This window comes from Panthera onca, chromosome A1 (assembly GCF_046562875.1).
Source record: "Panthera onca isolate mPanOnc1 chromosome A1, mPanOnc1 haplotype 2, whole genome shotgun sequence".
Lineage (NCBI taxonomy): Eukaryota > Metazoa > Chordata > Mammalia > Carnivora > Felidae > Panthera > Panthera onca.
In genome coordinates this window covers 84551922-84574426 of record NC_138339.1, presented here as the reverse complement: position 1 = coordinate 84574426, position 22505 = coordinate 84551922, and positions in this window count along the sequence as shown.

Below are 22505 nucleotides of genomic sequence, written 5' to 3'. Positions count from 1 at the left end.
GAATAATTGGAGAAAACGAGTAGAGGAAGGGAGAAAAGTAAAGTTACTAGAAACTGCAGAAGCTGCATTATCTGTATATAATGTGGCTATAATACTCCATTGGTCAGCAACTATAATGTAAAAGGTAATGTGTAAGAGTTTTATATGCTTTTCAGAACTATAAAGGGAGTGTGAGTGGATTTTAAACATTTTGATTAGCACCACAAAGATTTTAATGCTTTATTTAAACAGTTTGCTATAGGGCAAACACATTTGGTAGACAAGTAAAATGAAAGCCCGGGCATCAGTTTCTCTGTTTTCTATTAAGTAATGTTGCGAAGTAAGCAGAAGTTGGATTCAGATATCAGATAATTATCTCCACACTGTGTGTCACAGTAAATAATTTTAATTGGTTTAACTTCAGGGACCATTACTGGCCTAATTAGAAACATGAAAAGGCTACAAGTATTAGGAAATATCCTGAAGGAATGAGAACATTAGCAATTCTGTCAAGCCATTTTTAAAATAAGTACACAGTAGCAGCCACATTTCAGTGAAAGGCAGGGTACTTGAAAGGTGCGTTTAGGAAAACAGTGCTTGTGAGTGTGTAATAAGAGATCTGTAATAGGAAGCATAGAAATTGGGTAACAGTCTGACACGTATGCCATTACTGTGTTAAAAACATACTAATCTTGTTCTGATTGCTGTTTTTAAGAGATGCAGGTTAATGTTTTCAAAGTAAAGGAATAGTAATTGAGGTTGGGTAAATCCTTATCGAGAATATGTTGACTTACTGAAAGAGAAACGGAGCTTTGAGTAAAATAGCTGTACGCAAACACCTTCAGCTTGCAGGGAGTAGTACTGAGTGAAAGGTTGCTTGCTCTGTGTGTTTCCTATCCTCTCTTCTTCACCTCGCTTTCCCAAGACTCATGACAAACAAATAGGTATTATTCTTTGAAGCATTCATATACGTTATACATACCACAATGTGTGTAGACACAGTTCCCATTTACAGAATGGCTGCATTCTGAATGAAAAATGAGATACTGTGTCCATTCGGTCAGAATTATCCTTAACAAATATTCCTCAGTTGGGGCACGGGGGTGGCTCAGTCAGTTAAGCATCCGACTGGTTTCTTTTCTTTTTTAATGTTTACTTGTTTTTGACAGAGAGAGAGAGAGAGAGACAGAGCATGAGCAGGGGAGGGGCAGAGAGAGAGGGAGACACAGAATCCAAAGCAGGCTCCAGGCTCTGAGTGGTCAGCGTAGAGCCTGGCGCGGGGCTTGAACTCTCACAGACCGCGAGATCATGACCTGAGCTGAAGTCGGACACTCAACCAACTGAGCCACCCAGGCGCCCCAGCATCAGACTCTTGATTTCAGTTCACATCATAATCTCCCAGTTTACCAGATCAGGCTCAACACTGGGCTCTGCAGTGACAGTGTGGAACCTGCTTACGATTCTCTATCTCCCTCTCTCTCTGCCCCTGCACCGCAAGCGCGTGCAGGCTCTCTCTGTCTCTGTCTCTCTCTCTGAAAGTAAATGAATAAACTTTGAAAAAAAATAATTCCTTGGAACTTTCAACTGACCAGAAGTAAGATTATTACATCAGATGAAATAACTAGAATACCATATTATGTTTAAATGCACAAACAGCATCAAGAGCTTCTAATCAGTAATTATTTGGTACAATTTTCTTTTTTATTTGTAATCTTGGTTTTAGCTTTCCGTTTTCTGAAACTGATGATGGTAATATTTGACCAACTATCCTGTTTGGGATATGCAGATTTTAATGGACTATCTGAGCCTAAAGTTAGCATAAATCAACCATATTTTTAGTCATTTTTCTTTAGTTGTTTTAGATGGAAAGGATAGAGAAACTAAACAGAAAAAGGAAGGCATGGTGAATCATGGATCATTATAAGAAAGAATACATTACTAGGGAAGACTGTACAATTTTATACCTTTGGTATTTGGCACACTGTCAAATATAACATATTATTAATATAATTGAGCACTTAAAAGATTTTTAAAAAATCAGTGTTCCACCAAAATTTGTCAAACAGAAAGTACAAGCATGAGTAAGGACCCAGATCACAGATCCTCCCCATGCGTATGCTCACAGACCCATTTATCTCATGGACACACATTTATTCACGCATGCACAAAGCCCCATTTCTATAGGCTGTGCTTTTATACCGAATGCCCTAAAATAATGCCACAAGCCATTATCTGTTTAAGATTTGTGTGTTTTAAAATTTTAGCAAATTCCTATTTGACTGGTGTGTATACAATAATTCAGGATAAAATTTTCTCTCACAAGATTAGAACAAATTATCTGTGCCTTCATGAAGAGTATACATTGTATGCACCCAAAAAATGGGAATCACTCCTATAGAATAATTTTTAGCGACAGAATAGATTAACTGCTTGTAGGTTTGTTAAGGAAGATACACGTACACAAACAACACACACACACACACACGCACACACACACGATAGTTTGATCATTATAAAATAATACTGCCTGCTCACCAAGCACATGTTCCATATTTCAAATATCTTCCAAATGTAGAAGAGGGTGGGAGAATGAGGGGGAGAATAAAAACGTGGTTGCTTATACAAATATACATGCTCATATACGTACACAAACATACATACATATGTTCATATATTTCAGCTTTGCCCATATGTTCCGAAAATAGCAGCCTGGAAAGTTTGTACCCACACATCCCGCTCTCAGAGTAAGGATACAAATGAAGACAAATTTTGTTAGTACCCAAGTAACTCAAGAAGACAAAGTACTTCAGGACACTGCATTCTTTTAGGCCACTGAACATTGCAAAGCAGCCTTGACATACAAATCTTCTCAAAATACCAGATTTATCCCTGAAAGAAGTCTCTGATTACTTACTCTTGTATCCTCTTCCACAAAATAAACTATCTTCCCTTACACTCAGGGAACTAGCTAAAGGAGTAAATGTGCAGATTGTGGTATGGGCCTTAGTTTAAGTTTTCCTCCGAAACATTGAGAGGATTTCTGGATAATGACAATGATGATGCCATCCTGGTTCACCCTATTCTCTGATCATCCTTCTTTTAGGTATAGTGGCCAATAATGTTCATTATTAAAATAATGTTATAATTATTCAGAATATGTCCTTGCCTCCAGAAAATATGAATTATGTAGTGAAATCAGCATGGCTTTTTAGTTTTGACAGACCTGGTTTAGATATCTGGATTAATATTTTACTACTTGTTAGTGGACAACAGGTTTTTTAATCTGTAAAATGGAAGTAATGATTGAGTTGCAGGGGAAAAAAAGAAATAATGTACATAAGCCCCTGGCTTATAGCAGTTTGAACAAAAGATTCCTCTTAATACTGTACTGCTTTGTTACCCCTTTAAGGATCAGTTTCGGTAATTTAGACACAATAGCTACTTTCAAGTCACTAGGATTTTCTATAAAAAATCAAGTCTGTGATAGGAAGCTTCCAGTAATTCCATCTCTTTGGTCATTGCCCTCCTTGCAATCTGCATGAGATCCTGTAATCATATTCATACAATGTGTTCCCCATTCCCCTTTTCCATCCTCTTTCAGTGTCCTGCCTATACCCCCAATCACAGATATGGAAGTGGATACTAGGTCCAAGAGTGACAAATCAGAGTCCCTTTCCCAAACCCTAATACCTGGACAAAGTTAACTAGCCCAGGGGCAGAGCTGTCACTTACGAAGATGGTAGGACTCAGAAAAAAAAAGTGATCAATTTCTCTCAGAAGCTGTTAGTAACTAAATTCTCTATGACATAAATTGGGATGAGTAAAAGAAGCCAGTGTACAAAAGAAGAGAAGTAGATGTCCATAGAGGAGCAAAAATATCAGAGTGCTGGCTTAGGTTCTCTTAAGTCTTCCTGTTCAACTATGTTCTTGCATGTGTCCCCTTACTGCAAGCTCCAAGCACCTGCCACCCTGACCCATTTTTTTTTTTTTTGCTTCTATTTGGTTCTTGCAAACAAAAGAATTTCTGCTTATATAGTACTATACTAAATGATAGCATTAGTATGGATGCAATGATTGTATAAGATAAAATTAATCTAAAAATAACTTCTTACTTGTAGACATTATCTGTACTACTTTTACGTACAGTCGTTTGTTTTCTAATTTGCAGACAAGAACATATTGAATTAGAATTCTTGGGCTAAAGCAATAAACCAATTGCCTTTGAAAGGAATCTGAAGTTATCACTGGCTCTTGCCCATCACTTAAGGTTTGAAAACTCAGGGATCCCAGCAGGCCCTTTAGACTTAGGCTGCTAATAATCTGGTAAATCTTTAGGGCAGAGGTAACTAGTAGCAAAGTTTACTGTATTAAGCAACAAACCTTAATTAAAAATTGTACTTGAATAACTTTATAAATGCATTGATGTGGGAGTCCACAAACTGTTCTGCTTCCACTATTCCCTGGAACAAAATGAAGGCAAGAAGTAATGAGGGGACTACCTGTTGGAAGCCTATGTCTTGTAAGTTATTTTATTCAGGAACAGAATTTTTCCTCTAAACTCTCCTTTTTTTTTAAACTCATAATTATCTATTCCAGATTTTACAACTAGCCTCTGAGTTTCTGATTAGATATCCTGTTAGAACATTTTCTTAGAGTACCGACTCTCAGATTTAATTGTAGATCAAAGGTTATTTGGGAAGCTTATGCAGCAGAGAGAGAAATTAAGGAATCAATCCCATTTACAACTGTACCAAAAACATTAAGATACCTAGGAATAAACCTAACCAAAGAGGTGAAAGACATGTATTCTGTAAATTATAAACTACTGATGAAAGAAATTGAAGAGGACACAAAGAAATAGAAAGACATTTCATTCTCATAGGTTGGAAGAACAATTATTATCAAAATGTCTAAACTACCCAAAGCAATTTACACCTTCAGTTCAATCCCTATCAAAATACCAACAGCATTTTTCACAGAGCTAGAACAAACAATCCTAAAATATGTATGGAACCACAACAGACCCTGAGTAGCCAAAGCAATCTTGGAATGGGAGATGGTATTTGTAAATGACATATCTGATAAAGGGTTAGTATTCAAAATATATAAAGAACTTATGAAACTCAACACCCACAATAAGAACAGTCCAATTAAAAAAATGGCAGAAAACATGAATAGATATTTTCCCAAAGAAGACATCCACATGGCCAAGAAATACATGAAAAAAAGGCTCAGCATCATTGAGCATCAGAGAAATACAAATCAAAACCACAATGAGATATCACCTCAAACCTGTCAGAATGGCTAAAATCAACACAAGAAACAAGAGGTGTTGGCATGGATGTGGAGAAAGCGGAACCCTCTTGCACGGTTGGAGGAAATGTAAATTGATGCAACCACTATAGAAAAGACTATGGAGGTTTTTCAAAGGTTACAAATAGAACTACCCTACAATCCAGCAATCACCTTACTAGGTATTTCTTCAATGACTACAAAAACACTAATTCAAAGGGATACATGCACCTCCATGTTTATAGCAGCATTATATACAATAGCCAAATTACAGAAACAACTCAAGTGTCCATCAACTGATGAATGGACAAAGAAAAAGTGAGATATATATTTAATGGAATATTACTCAGACATAAAAAATTGAAATCTTGCCATTTGTAATCATGTGGATGTAGCTAGAAAGTATATGCTAAGCGGAATAAGCCAGTCACAGAAAGACAAATACCATATTATTTCAATCATATGTGGAATTTAAGAAACAAAACAAATGAGCCTAGGGAGAGAGAGGGAGAGAGAGGGAGAGAGAGAGAGAGAGAGAGAAACAAAGAAACAGTCTCTTAACTATGGAAAACAAACTGATGATTACCAGGAGGGAGGTGGGGGTGGGGAATGGGTGATATAGATGATGGGGATTAAGGAGTACATTTGTGAGGAGCACAGACTGTTGTATGGAAATGTTGAATCACTATGTTGTACACCCGAAAATATATTACACTGCATCTTAACTAACTGGAAGTTAAATAAAAACTTCAGGGGCACCTGGGTGGCTCAGTCGGTTAAGCATCCAACTTTGGCTCAGGTCATGATCTCCCGGTTCGTGGGTTTGAGTCCCACGTTGGGCTCTGTGCTGACAGTTCAGAGCCTGGAGCCTGCTTCAGATTCTGTGTCTCCCTCTCTTTCTGCCCACCCCTGTTCATGTTCTGTGTGTCTTTCTCTCAAAAATAAATAAACATTAAAAAAAAACAACCTTTAATAAAATGTAGCACCTGGGCTTTACAACATAGATCATCTTCCAAAACTTAGAATGTCACCAAAGAATCTACAAATCTTTAACAAATACCTAGGTGATTGTGATGCAGTTGATTCATGAACAAATCTTTGCACAAAAATTCTATTTTTTTTTGCTTTTTCTTATCAGATTTTTAAATGTAGAGAACCTAACATAATGTGGCAAATGCTTGAAAACATTTTTAACATTAACTTGCCCAAATTACAGCTGACCGTATCTAAAATCTTCAGTAGTAAAAAGAATAAAATTGTTTGGTTACAAAAAAAACATTTCAAGCCTTATAAATATTTTTATTTGGCGACAATCACAAACCTGGACAGAAACAATTTGAAGATTGCGCTTTGGTTTTTAATTTAATTTTTAAGATTGTGTATAAAAAATTATAAAATGATTGTATTGCAGATAACTATATAAAGGCACTACTTATCTATGTTACCTTCAACTGAGTTCATAATAAATTATATTAATTTTTAAAATGAGATATTTCTATTTGGTCTAAAACTTTGAAAGATAATAGTTCCACTGTAGTAAGTGCAAGATACGGATGCTACTATTACCATAACCATGATAAGAAGTAACAATTATATTTGTGTATATAACTTACAAAATTAATTATTATGAAATAATACTCTTTATTTGTTTTATCAACGGATGATTCCTATTCAAAAGTAGTTTATTTAAATCACCTTTTTGGTAGAGTCTGTCTTGTTATAATGAATTGATCTGGGTTATACACAATAAAATTATTTAAACCCTAATCCCATGATCCCTAAATGAGATTTAATATAGAAGTCAATGTGGTACACCTGTATTATGTTCTCTAAGGAGAAATAGAATTCTAATTGAAAACATTTATGTTGTCTTTTATACATTAACCTGATTTTTAGAACTTCATGGCTATTCAGCAAAGTATAAGTTCATAAATTTATTTAATAGTTTATATACATAATAAATAAAATTAATCCTGATATGTGGGTCAATATTAAAATAAAAATGATAAAAAATTGTTACTTCTTTTCTTCACTTACACCTGCAACCTCCAAAGTATGACATGACATAAATCATTTTCCTTATCTCAATAGTACATGGAGTTGATTTTTTAAATTGTACAAGTAATACATGATCACAATAGAATATCTTAGAAATTTAATATGTTCTGTGACCACATTTCATTACATCTAATATCTACATGTACCTTAATTTATTTAATCCATTTTCTATCATCACGTTAGGGCATTTCTTGTTTTGAGTCATTATAAATAGGTTTGTAGTGAACATCCTTATACATACACTCATGCAAAAATTACCTCATTATTTCTTTATTTTATAGTAAGATAATCACTGCTTTAAAATATACCTGTATTTTAAAAGCTTTTGATTGATAATAAAAAAAAAAGCTTTTGATTGATAATTTAAAAGTTTTTTATTGATTTTCATCTTCCTGGGCAATGTTTTAACTGAGACTAATGTATTCCTTAACAATGTATATTTTGGGGATGCCTGGGTGGCTCAGTTGGTTAAATGTCCAACTTCAGTTAAGGTCATGATCTCACAGTTCATGAGTTTGAGCCCCACATGGGGCTCTGTGGTGACAGCTCAAAGCCTGAGGCCTCCTGCGGATTCTGCGTCTCCTTCTCTCTCTCTGCCTCTCCCCTGCATGTGCTCTCTCTCTCCCTCAAAAATAAATACACATTTTAAAAAATAAATAAAAATGTATATTTTTGTCCTGTGTCTTTGCTAAAGTTCTGGGTTTTTTTTTTTTTTTCTGTTCATAAGACTGGGGCATTTTTCTTCATGAAACTGAAATTCACTTTGTTAGTATAGAAATTTGTTGGATGGTAACTATAGAAGAGATGAGGAAATATGAACCCCACATCAGCCAGGAGTTTGTTCTCGAATGAGTACCCTAATAAACTGAATTACTATGTTATACATGGATTATCATGCTTCATACAATTATAATTTATTAAAATATCACTCATACTAAATAGTCCTGAATGACTTTTGTATTTGAAGTTTCAGAAGTCCTTTGTGATTTGGTTTAAGGGTCTTGGATGTTAAACATCATTTATTCATTTAAGTGGCCTTTATTTTACGCCTAACGTGCTAGAAGATTTGGTGAATACAAAATAATAAAAAAGGTCTTATATACCCAAAGTAAAATGAAATAACCATACAAAGTCACATGTATTTAGGGTCACACCAGTGGTACAAGCCATGAGTATTTTAGAATTCAGAGGAACTAGAGTCTACTGTGGCCCAGAGAGGTCATAGAAGGTTCATGAAAAGTTTGAATCTCGGGCTGCATATTTAAGAAAGGAGAGGATTAGGCTATTGAGTGAGGGTAGTGAGGAGGAAAGGCATAGTAAGATAAAAATGAGCAAGGCAGACTTGAAGGACAGTAAATAAATGGAATTAGCTGAAAGGAAGCTTATGGGTTAAGGAACAATGAAGGGTACATTTGAAAACATGGGACAAACAAATTAGGGATTAGGCCAATTCACTATTAACCATCATCATAAAAGTACTTTCTGAGACATGATACTAAACAAACTCATCAAGACAAAGAGGGAGAAGAGTTCTAAGATTGGACCCAGAACTGGGAAAAACACCCTGGTAGTAAATGGGGAGGAGTGAGGTACAAATGGGAGTACAGAAGATGCAAACATTGGCAGTTTCTGTCAGGTAGCCCCAAAACATCCAGGAGATGATTTTTTCTATAGCATGTGGGTGGAGTCACTAGCAAAAATAATTCTATCAGAATTATAGGTTAGCTGAAGTTCCCTTTGATTGCTTTCATTTCTGAGACAGATTTCTTTTACTCTCCAGAAGGCTAATTTTGTAGATACTGCTGACTACCCAAATCACTTCTCTAGAACTTCACAGATTCCTGAGTTGCTTCTATCCTTCAGACTCTAAAATGTTACCTCTCTTTTTTTTTTTTTTTTTTCTCTTTCCTCATTCTAGTCCAAGAATTGAGGAAGGAAATAATCTGATTTTCAAATTAAATCACCAAAAAGTGAGAGAAATGGTAATGTAAATAATTTCAAGAAGGTAAGGGGGTACTTTTACTTAGGTAGATGGGTCTGTATCCATGAACTCTGATGGATCTATCTTTGAGTTGTATGTTTCTTCTCCAAAATCGTTACTTATTCAAGCAAACTATGGCCAACCCTAGAATATTTAAGTACCTAATGGTGTGCTCACTGCTGTGGAGTTACTATCTAGTAATACTTAGTTCAGTCATGTTAAAGTCGACCACTATCTGGAAGACTCTTTCAGTTTTTCTAGAACAAATTTGGGACAGAAGCAAAGAAATAAATGACAGATGAAAGAAGAGTTGGGTCGATGATTAGCCAGGAAAGATTAAGGAAACAATGGCATCCCTGAGAGAGCTTGGGCAGCCCTGAAATAACTAGTCATGAACCTCAAGGTGGGCAGCATAGAGCAGAAACACTGAAGGATTGGGCTAAATGAAAGGGGTAACATGACCAGAGTGTTTAAAGTAGCTAAAACTGAGAAGGGGTGCATCAGACAAAGAAGTTGCAGTTGTGGATAGAAAGATTTAGAATTTAAAGTCCTGTTTTGAGGTAAAGAAATAAAGGGTATGGTCATGTTGAGAAGGTTGAGGTAGAATACAAAAAAGTTGAATAAGGGAAAATGGTGAACTATGAGGCTTGGTTTTAGATGGGCAATTTGAATATATTTGGAAATCACTGAGGATGATGTGATAACACAGAGTAAAGATAAAAGCATGATGTATTTCCTAAAGTTATTTCTTAAACAAAACATTGAGTATCCAAGACGGTAATATCAATAATTTTAAAATCTATTTCCCAAAATTTTCTGAAATATTATATGAAAGTAAAGATGGTTGTGTTCAAATGGATTGAAAAATACTAGGTTAAAAAAGAAACCCAAAATGGGTGATGGGCATTGAGGAGGGCACTTGTTGGGATGAGCACTGGGTGTTGTATGTAAGCCAATCTGAACAGTAAATTATATTCATAAAAAATAAATTAAAAAAAAAGAAATTTAAAAACAGAAACCCAAGTTTCTTTTCTACTCTGTTTTCGGCATTTTTAATCAATTAACATTGGGAAACGCTAAGAGGAAAGGTATATCATGTTTTACAAAAGTAATCTCTTTTCTCCCCTCTCAGAACCTCTCAAGAAACTGGTAAATTGTTGCTTTTGTTGCCTTGGAGAGGTGGACTCCACCCTCTGTTAGAGGGAAGAGAGTTAAGGACTTAGTGCCTTGGGCCACCAGGAGCTCAACACTCAGCCAAAGGGAGATACATAGAAAAGGGTGAAGGAACGGTGGAGATTTTGCACTGGAATCATGATTTTTTTTGTCACTAGGCAGATTAGAAAGAGGTAATGGAAGTCCTGCCTGTAGGAGGCACTGAGGGTTACAGAGGTGGAGGTGGGTTTGTAAAGGAGCAGGCAACAGACATGGAAATTAGGTACAGTCCATCAATAGTGAAGCAGAGGGATGAGAAGATGCTATATGAAAATCAATAGGACTGAAAACGATTTCACTGAGAGTATGACTATTTGGTTAGACATATATAAGACACTATAGGAAATTGAGTCAGTAGAGTTAACTTCTCCTGTAAGAATTCAACAAACTGGCAGATACGTCTATTTCTAATCACCCAAAACTCACTGTTTGGAATAGTAGCCAGAAAACAGGGCTGCAACAATTATCATGGATGGAGATATAACATAACTTGGGTCAATCTTCTTCTACATATCTATGTTAAGAAAAAGATGTTTTCTACTTTTGCAATCCATTTTTAAATGAAAAAAAAGCAAACTCAAATATCTTCACTATTTTATTTTACTTGATTTTCCATTTAAACAGGAAAGAAAAAAAAAAACAAACAAATTAACCTGGCTCCATTTGGGTTTCTATTGTTTGCCTCTGTAAAGTGACTCACATTTTCATGCAAGATCTTTCTAAATGCTCTAGCAGTGTGAATTGGGGTTTATATCTGTGACTATCTCCAAGTTTCTTTATCTGTTCTAGGCAGCAGCTTTCTTATCTGATAGCCTTATAATTACAGGAGAAACTGCATATTAATGATTCATTGCTTACATAAACAACTGGCCTTGGAGAAATCTAATGAACCAACTTTGTGAGATTTGATTTTACCTACTTAAATGTAAATAATGTTAAATGTTGTATATGCCAGGATTTCCACAGAATCTTATGATTTTTTTTATGTACACAAAGCATTATGAATTCAGAGGTTTTAACTGTTATCTTCTAATTCAGCTATTAAGATAATATGGTTTGACATCAGATATGCTCTATGAATGTGAGGTACCAGCACACATGTGCACACTAAGTGTTTATGTATGCAAGGTACAATTCTCAATTTTTTTTAATTTTTTTTTTTTTTTTTTTTTTTAGTTTTTAATGCTTCTCCTTTGAAGCCGGCAGCTTGTACATTTTTATCTGAAGGTTTGAATCAGCATCATGCTTTGAAGGAACAAATGGCTTCCATGTGGTGTTTGGCTTTCTCTTGCCTGTCTCTATTACCCTCTATCAATATGAAATTCATTCTGACAAAGTTTTTTACTTAAGCATATGCACCTGATCCTTTCCATTGGTCCTATGCTAACACATGCCTCCATTTAGGGATATGTACAATGATTGCCATTTGTAAAAAGAGGGTAATGTCATTCGGGGGGGGGGAAAGTAATTAAGTTTCCATATGAGAAGAAGATGGTAATTCCACATTTGTGGGGATGGAGGGATGGGAAGATTATTCCATTTTTTTAGTGTGTGCTAATTTTGAAAACAACATAAACAAAAAAGTGCCTACCTTCCAAAGTGGTACTCAGCACATAGACTTTAAAAGCATTTTGCAATAAATGAAGGTAATAACCTGTCTTAAAAATAAGTATCTCTGGGACATCCACCATTTCTTACCCAATGTATATTTTTTTGAGCATTGCCTGTATTGATGACATGGTTATATAAATAAAGCAGGCCCTAAGTGAAACTGAGGAAATGTGCTGTGTAAAGTAATAATAAATGAGAAATTTTGCTTTTCTTATAACTGGAGTCTCTAATCTACACAGTCATCCTGGTCTTTGTGGTCCCTTATTGGTTCTACTTTTTAAAAATGTGAACCAGTGAGAAATCTCATCAAATGATTTAATAAAAATTTGTATTGGCCTTTAGAGGGTACCTCTTTATTTCTTGGTGAATGAGTGAAAAAAGGGGAGAGAAACCAACCAGCGAAACAAAACAAAACAATAAAAATGTCATAAGAAGAGAAGACTGAGTAAAGACAACCTATCTCTAAGCATGTAGAGCAATATCCATCTAACATTTTGTCTCTCAAAAACCTATGTGGATTAATAGAAATTTCCCAGGGAAAACTCAGGTCTGACCAACCCCAAACTGATCTAGGTATGCTTCTCTGTTTTAATTGGTAAGTTAACTTTCCTTACCAAGACTCAATTTCTTCATATGCACAATACAAAGGGAAATGCTCATAGTTGTCTTTTTGAGTAAATGGAATAGCATATGTAAGGCAACTAGCATGTACACCCATGTCTACACCCAGGATAGAGTTATTCTGACTGAAAGTACATCTGGAGCCCACTATTCCTATCCCACCAATGCCATCAAACAACCAGGGAGAATTACAATGCCATCACATTATCTGATACCACAGAGGCAAGTCATAACTGTTTCCCTGTATTCCAGAAAATTAATTATTTTTAGAAAAGTTTCAAGACAGGAGGCAAAAGCTCTTTAAAAACAAACTAATACTTTAAAACAGCTCACGTTTAAGTATGCTACCCACTAATATAAAATAGATAACTTGTGGATTCATTTCATAGCAATCAATACATGTCTGTTATATGTTAAGTGTTTACTATCTCTAAAACACTGTTCTAGATGATAAATACAAACAAGATAGTGACGTCTCTCTTCTCATGAAACTCGCTATCTAATAGGAGGGCCAAAAATAAACAAATGAGTAGACAGTGACAGAGCTCTGAAGAAAATAATATAGTGAGAGGATATGAAGTGATTGGGGTGGTTGTAGTGGAGTTTTCATTTTGTTATTAATTGGAGTGTGGTTCGCACATAATATTACATTAGTTTCAGGTGAACAGCATAGTGATTCAACAAGTTTATTCATTTCGTTAAGCTCACAGTGTAGCTACCATATGTCACCATACAAAGCTATTACAATACCATTAACTATAGTCCCTACAGTCTGTACTCTCGTGACTTATCCATCCCACAACTGAAGGCTTGCATTTCCCACTCCTCTTCACCATTTTGCTCATCTTCCCACCCTCCTTCCCTCTGGCAACCATCAGTCTGTTCTCTGTGTTTATGGGTCTGTTTCTGCTTTTTGTTTGTTTGTTTTTTTTTAGGTTCTACATATGAGTAAAACCTTATGGCATTTGTCTTTCTCTGTGTGACTTATTTCACTTGGCATAATTCCCTCTAGTTTCATCATATTGTTTCAAATGTCAAGATCTTATTTTTTTATAACTGAGTAATATTCCATTGTGTGGGGTGTGTGTGTGTGGGGGGGGGGGGTGTGCTGTATCTTCTTTATCCATTCATCTACCAATGGGCACTTGGTTTGCTTCCATATCTTAGCTATTTTAAATAAGGGTTTGGTAAACATATATCTTTTTGGGGGGTGCATATATCTTTTTAAATTAGTTTTTTTTTTCATTTCCTTTGTGTAAATACAAGTAGTAGAATTACTGGATCATATGGTATTTCTATTTTTAATTTTTGAGGAACTCCATACTGTTTTCCACAGTGGCTGTACCAGTCTATATTCCCATCAACAGTGCTTGAAGGTTCCAAGGTGGTGGCTATTCAGATAGGATGGTCAGAGATGATTTGTCAGTGGAAGTGATATATCTTCAGAGATCTTGATACTTCGATGAGTTATCCATGAGCATAGGGAACAAAGAAGTGCTTCTGGCAGAACAAAGAAAGTATACAATTTCTAAAGCCATCATAAACTTCGTATTTTGAGAAATAGGGAATAACTCAGTGTGGCTAGAGCACATTGAACGAGGTTTAGCATGAAGGATGAGGACTATTTAAAATGTATTTTCCTAATTTAAATTTTTGATTATTCATTGCTAGGATATATAAATGTAATTAATTTTGTATATTTATTTCCATATCCTGCAATCCTACCAAACTTTCTTATTAGTCCTTACAGCTTTTTTCCAGTTTTCACTGAATTTTCTACTTAGGTGTTCATGTCACTTAAAAATAAAGATAGTTATATTTCTTCTTTTCCTATCTGGATGCTTTTTATATTTGCCAGCTTTTACCATCTAGAACCATAGAACAATACTGAGTAGAAATGAGCATGTGAGATCCGTGTCTTGTTGTTCTTAGGGGGAAAACATTAAATGTTCACCATTAAATGTGTTATTTTCTGTAGGTGTTTTGTAGATGACCTATATAAGGTTGATGAAGTTCCCTTTGAAACCTAGTTTGCTGAGTTTTTATCATAAATGGATATCATATTTTGCCAAGTACTTGTCTTCACTTATTGAGATGATTTTTTTCTTTTTTGTTAATACAGTAGTGTGCAAATTTAATATTGTTAATTAAAATTAATCCCATATTACTAGGACAAAACCTATTTGATCATCATGTATTATTTTTCTATGGACTGTTGGACATATGTTAAAATTATGTTTAGAACTTTACATCTATGCTTATAAGAAATCTGATTTGCCACTAATCTCATCCAGTGTATTTTTCTTTTTTTAAAAGTTTATTTATTAATTTTTGAGAGAGAGAGTGGAGGTGGGGAAAAGAGAGAGGGAGAGAGAGGATCCCAAGCTTGAACTTGAGGGCTTGAACTCATGAACTGTGAAATCATGACCTGAGCTAAAATCAAGAGTTGGACCCTTATTTGACTAAGCCACCCAGGCGCCCTCAAGTGTATTTTTCATCTCAGATATTGCTTTTCTGTCTAGAAGTATGATAAAGGGGTTTGTTTTGTCACTTGTTATTCCATATCTTTCATGTCTCTTTTTAACTTTTTTTTACACATAGAATAAAATTATAATAACTTTTAATTCTGTCTGCTCATTCTAATATCTGTTTGATCGCTTATTAATTATGTATCTTTTCTTCCTGCTTCTTTGTATGTCTGGTACTCTTTGATTGGATGCCACACATTGTTGATTTTACCTTGTTGAAAACTGGGTATTTTGTATTCCTATAAATATTCTTGAGTTTTGCTTTGAAATGTAATTAAATTACTTAAAAACATTTTGATCCTTTTAGATATTTGATTATGATTTTTCAAAGTCAAATATGGAATAGTGCTTAGCCTAGAGCTAATTATTTCCCACTGCTGAGGCACAACCTTCTTTGAATATGCTACCTACCATACCATAAATTATGAAATTTTCCTATCTCGTTGGTGAGAATAAGCATTATTCTGGATCCTGTGCGAGCCTTAGCACTGTTGCCTTTAACTCTACTAAATTATTCTTTGTCTGGCCTTGGGTGGTTTCTTCATTCACATAGAGGCTCTGACTGCTCCTCTAGTATTTTCTGCAGGTCTCTGGGGCTCTCTTTTCATGCAGATGTCTTTTCTCTGCTAGTCCGCTCTGGGACATCTACCTAGCTTCATCTACCCAGACTTTCAGCTCTTGTCTCCTCCGTGCAGGAAGTGTGCTGGGTCCCCTCGTGTTTTCTCTCCCTATCCCACAACCTGGAATCTCTCTTAAGGCAGTAAACTGTGGCAGTAATAGAGCTTACCTGATTGATTTCCCATCTCTCAGGGGTCATTGTACTTAGCTGCTTGATTTCCATTGTCCTGAAAACTTTTATTTTTTATATTTTGTCTGCTGTTTGATGCCTTGGGTCTAGAGGGTAAACCTGATCCCTATTTTCCCATCTTGGCCAGAGGTAGAAGTCATTTATTTGTTTGTTTTTGTTTTGTTTTTGTCAGTGGAATAAAAGCAAATCATGAACTGAGAATGAGAATGAGTGTAGGGATTTGAGTTCTGAGAGAAGTAAAGGCATGAAATAGTTCTCTTAAAGAATAGGAATGCAAATCTCCTCTTGAAAGTGTGTAAAAATGATTAGGCATTATATGTAAAATGAGATAGTTCTAAACTAAGGAGTTATATGAAAACGGTTGAAACATAAATGTGCATAAATTAAAATATCGTTAATTGCTCATGTTAAACCTGTCTTTATTTTTTTTTAATTTTTTTTTAACATTTATTTATTTTTGAGACAGAGAGAGACAGAGCACGAACGGGGGAGGGGCAGAGAGAGAGGGAGACACAGAATCGGAAGCAGGCTCCGAGCCATCAGCCCAGAGCCCGAGGCGGGGCTCGAACTCACGGACCGTGAGATCGTGACCTGAGCCGAAGTCGGACGCTTAAGCGACTGAGCCACCCAGGAGCCCCAAAACCTGTCTTTATTTTTAACGTGAAACCCAGTTACTAGGTCTTGGATGTCCAATTCTACTTGCAGTTTAATGACTTCAGTTAATTGAAAAGGAAATGCTTTCTGATGTCAAGCTTTAAAAAAAAAAAAAGTAGAGTGGGCTGATAGTTTTAACAAATATTTAATTATAAAGACATAATCTTAGCAATCTGGGCTTAGTAAAGAAAATGTCAAATGTATATTTGGGTACCCTTAAATGACTGCTTGCTCAGTTGATTGAGGAAAACTGATACATTGTTTTCTATACAGATTATTTGCCTTTTCTGTAATATTGGCTGAATCCCAAAAGGAACATATTGGCTCTAAATGTTGTACATAATGTTAATTTTAATCTTTTTCCCCTAAGATTTATCTCTCTTTTACATTTTTTATATCTTTTGATAAATTTATTTTGTGATTTCCTCAAGAATGCTTACTTTTATTTTTTTTTCTATTTTTCCAGATACTGAATATGTAGCACAGTGACCAGTGGTAGCTTTTTTTTTAATGTTTATTTAATTTTTTTGAGACAGAGAGAGAGCACGAATGGGGGACGGTCAGAGAGAGAGAGAGAGAGAGAGAGACAGAATCCGAAGCAGGCTCCAGGCTCCAAGCTGTCAGCACAGAGCCGGACGAGGGGCTCAAACTCACAGACTGACCGTGAGATCATGACCTGAGCCAAAGTCAGATGCTTAACCGACTGAGCCACCCAGGTGCCCCCTGGTAGCTTTGATTTACATCTTCCTGACTTGATGTCATTTTTTGTATTCGTAGACTGTTTTCACTGTGAGTTATTCATGTTACGCCACTGGATCAAATGAGAATAAGGTGATGCTTTTGAATCATGGATGGATTTAATACAAAAATTTGAAGAACTGTTTGGATCTAGGAATCTAGCATTTGACTTTTTCTTAATCATTTTCACCATATGTAAGTCATAGTTACTAATTTTATATAGATACTGATACCTTCATATCTTTCCCACATTTCCCTAATTTTTTTAGCAAATTAATTTATTCAATAATTTAAAAAATTACTTATGTGCATATTATAGCACACCAGTGGTAAAAAAAAATGACAAGTAGTATGTGATCTCTGCCATTCATAAGAACTTATTTTTAATATTAAAACAAGATTGATGCAAATAAGAGGAGGGAAACTAAAAAACCCTCTAAAAACCATCTAATTGGTGGATTATTTCATCAGATGATAAAATTTTTAGATACTCAGAAGAGAAAGATACAATTGTGAAATGGACAAGGGGCAAAACATCATGGACATACTACTGAGATAGACAGCGTAATATCAATCTTATTTAGGGCAGTAATAGACAGCAGGGAAGGTGACACAGAGGTGGAGAAGCACCAAGGTGGAGAGACCTGTGGTTACATGGGTGGGGGTGGGGGTGTTGGAGGGTGAGTTTGCATTAGGAAAAGGTGAGAATAAGGGTGAGTTTGGGTAAACTGTCAAAGGCCTTATATTCTGGGCAACTGCAAGTTTTGACTATTTCAGAGGCCTTGTTAGCCTGCCAAGGGCTCTTCCAAGTATTATTAGGCGGGGAAAAAAAAAAATCACTCTCTCTCAAAGTGATAGCAAGTCATTAATTTATGCCATTCACGAGCAGCTGAAAGTTCCAGTTTGGTCAGTCATGCCAATTTAAAAGTGTTAGCCTAAGTAAGTCCTACCAAGCTCACCCTGTGAGATTTACTTCCCTGAATTCTACAAATTATCCATTAAATATATTAGCAGGCATCTTGATTTAATCTGGAACAAGATGAACTCAAAAAGCAATTTTTTTTCTCTTTCTTCCCAAATGTTCACATCTATTTAAAATCTTTTTCTGACCATTTTGCTTATTTTTTAAACATTCCTCTGGCCTTATTTTTTTTTTTTTTTTACGTTGTGAAATGATCTGAGTTATAAATGACATTGAAGAGGAACAAAGCAACTCAGCAGTTGGGGAGAAAGCTCAGTATGTGCCATAATTTTCTGCTCTGAAGAGATAAACTGATCAGTGATACGCTACAGTGATTTTACCAGAAAGCCTGTTTATTGTTTTGGCTTTAGCACATTAAAACTAGCAATGGTTCAATAAGAAGGGGTTGTGTTAAGAATTTTCTTGCCAACTATAAAGTTCCTTGTTGGTTTCATAGATAGTTTTCCCCCTAGGAAATCTGTGCTCAAAAGGGAGAATTTTGAACTCAAGAGAACATGCTTTCATTTGAAAAAATATGAAGAAGCCCACAACACAGTGAATGAAACATCAAGAAAACGTAAACATCTTTATGGTGGTAGAATTCCCCAAATACAGTGTAAGGCTCTTCTGATACAAAACAGCTGTTTTTCATGTGTATCTACAACCAGGCACACGGAGAAATGCTGCTTAGACACCTTAAGTCATTTCAAATCAGCTTAAAGCATCCTTGGCACCCTTAAATATTAATGAAAGTCAACAAGCAGTGAAGTCTTTGCCCTACAGGGACTGTCACTGGTCAGCTCCTTGCTGTTTGTTTCTGAGTTAATCAAATTACTATATCATTGGTGCATTTGTACCTTCCGCCATTAATGGTGAGTGTCTTTGAAAAAAAGAGGATGTCTTGGCATAATGGCTCATTACTCCTGTGGGAGATGGGGGAGGGGGACTCGTTTACCTAGATTGCCCTTGTATGTGAGGTAGAGGGGTAGATGAAGATCATTGGCAGCAATCAACCTCTAATAAGTCCGTCTAAAAGCTACTCCCCTTCACATCATCCCAGCCAGATAGGAAGTACACAGGCAAAAAAGAGAGAGAAGCTATGAAAGGAAGCCTTTAATGATGCTAATTTCTTAATTAGGTTCCTCTGATGTAGGATATAGACATAGATATTAGTACCGTTCTTAATATACGTGGAAGTCACTTCAGAAAAATCACTCCTGTAGGAGAACTAATTGTTACCAAAATGAAAAATACGCTCTGCACGGTACTGATATGACTTATTTGTACTAGGCAAAACATACCTTTCCTTCCAGCATCAAAATGGTTAAAATGAAGAAGCCAGGTTATTACACATTTCAATTCCAGAGTCAAATATAAAAATTTCTATTATAGGGACAATTAATTACATCTGAAAATGGCAAATGTGCATCCTTGTCAGGTAGAGTGTACTCTGATGGCCTTTCCTCAAACACTGAATGTGGAGATTTGATCTCTTCTAATGGTGCTGAGAAAAGGGTAATTACGCTATGGTCAAAGCTAATTTGCTTTCTGCCAGATGAACTGTTGTATTTTATTGTACGCTGACATTTTAAAGTAATTACGGCACTGTTGACCTTAGACAATTCCAGTTGTATCGCTGTCTACAGCTGCAGCGCTCGGTCTACCTTTGGCTGGCAGACAGTGGCTGTAACGAGGTAATGACACGGACAAAGAGCACCATATGGGGCTCCTTTGAGATACACAAAGCCCAGTGAAAGGAAACAAGAAAATTTTAACATCATCATTACAGTCACACATCTTTACAGCTATAAAGGATCCTGTCCACACATGCTTGTGCGCATGCACATACACACAGACACACAAATAATCTAAACACTTTGCCTGCTTGTATCTTAGGTGTGTGCCTGGGTGTGTATGAGCATGTGTGAGTGCGTGCATGCGCGCGCGCGTGAGTGCGTGCGTACGTGTGTGTGTGTGTGTTTCTTTTGTAAATGGCAGCATGCATCAAGAAGAAAAAGAGATCAGGTAGAACTGAATGTGACGGACTGGTCTTCCACTGACACGAGTTCAAAGGCTAAAGACTATTGATTGAGATAAAAGCCCAGGTTCTTATCTAATGCTAAAGACACTCCTTGTTGTCTGAAAACGGTGCACATAATTAGGCAGAAAGAAGAGCACTTCAGCCAGAAAATTACTATAAACTGAGCTTCATTAAACTTAGATATTAGTTAATTTAAAGGAAGAAGGTATTATTCATTGATATATTTTAATGAGCTATCTGGCTGTCTTTTCTATGGTAAGAAATAAAAACGTGTTCAGAGTTCGGCCTGGTTAATGTATCCCTGCTAAGACAGCAAAATAGATTAATATCATCCAAAAAGAAAAATACTTCATCCTCTTCAGGCACAAATGTACAGGATACCGAGCTATGGAATTATCGTCAAGGGGAAGTGAAAGAAAACTGAGCTTTACCATCATGTTAAATATTTTATTCCGTTTATTAGGGTATGTGAAGCTGGACTATGGGAATGTGAGCTCTCTTACAATAAGCCGTGGGTGTTGCCTACATCATAGCTTATGGCCTACTTAAGTGACAGTTACATGGAGCAAAGGCAAATCAATTTATTTTGTTTTGAATTACACTTATATCATTCGGGGTTTTTTTCCCCTAGTAATGATTGGAAGGATGCAGGTGTCATTATCTTACCAAGGAAAAAATATATAATTTACAAATTATACAGAGATGTTAGAGATGGCTCCAGTGTCCTCAATTGAGGTTTAACTGTGAGGTTTATTTTTCCCCTAATGTGTGTTTGTTTGTTTTGTTTCTAATTTTCGTCACTTTCGTTACTATTTGGAGATCTCTATGCCAACAGAGGGTTTTTGTTTGTTTTTAGGAAAGACTTCATCTGACAGAGTTACTAGAGAATTCCCGCTCAAAATTGGAATGAAATGGAATTAAATTATTACAATGGTTATTTGTGAGGTGCTTACTTTTGGTGGCATGTGATGGAAAATTGCCTCGTTTGTAACCCCGGCAAAAAAGAAGTTCTAGAATAGATGCAGTAATCTCTTTTTAGTGGCGTTTTTGTTTTGTCTTTAAACTTAGGCAAAACTGATTGATTATATACTATATTCATTGTGGTGGGCTTAGGGATGTATTAATGCTATTTAAAACTCGTGTAACTATCGAATTACATATGAAATTCCTGTTATTGTTAGAATGACTTAATTATTCTGGCTCTGTTATCGTGACATCAACACATCCACTTAAGATCATATGTTAAGAAGAATGCATGACCAACCCATTTTAGAACATGAAGAAGTAACAACAGCAAAGCAATCTAAGTGAGTGAAGTGATACACTAAAAAATGTAAAATCCGAGTGTTTTTGGTCTTTGCAGATTCAGACCCCAGTCCAACATTAAGAGCCACAACTGGAAATATGCACACGTCATCTATTTGTACCCTAATTCTTTGTTGTTATTAGAGACAATACCCCACACCTGAGAGCTAATTCTTTCATCTCCAAAAGTCCTTGATTGAAAACCTTCACTATATTTACTAATGAGTAATACTGCAGGAGTCTACCATTTCATATTTGTGGATACTTTCAGAAAATATTTATCCCTTCAGAAGTGCCCAGAGTGATGTGACCTTGAGATTTTACTGTCTAAATTTGTCTACCCTCCAAATCCTAAATGGTAGTAAAGACAAAGAAGGAAAATAAAAGTTTCTGAAAGCTGCATTTAAAAAAAAAAGGTAAAGAAAGAATTTCGATCATATTTCTGGAAAAGGAACGGAGTGAGGGAGATACATGAGCCCAGAGTAGTCGGAATCAGGAAATGAGTTCTGATAGATTGAGAGTGAGTGGTAGAAAGAAAGAGAATGACAAGAAGTAAGAAATCACTTTCTTGAATTAAGAGTGAGTGATGCAGCCGGAGAAGCAGAGAGAAAGAGAGATGGAGTTGGAAGCAGAGATGAGAAGAGAGCTACATCACAGAAGCAGGGAGACTGTAAAAGGCCATTGCATAATAAAGCAGGTGCATTGCACGCACACTG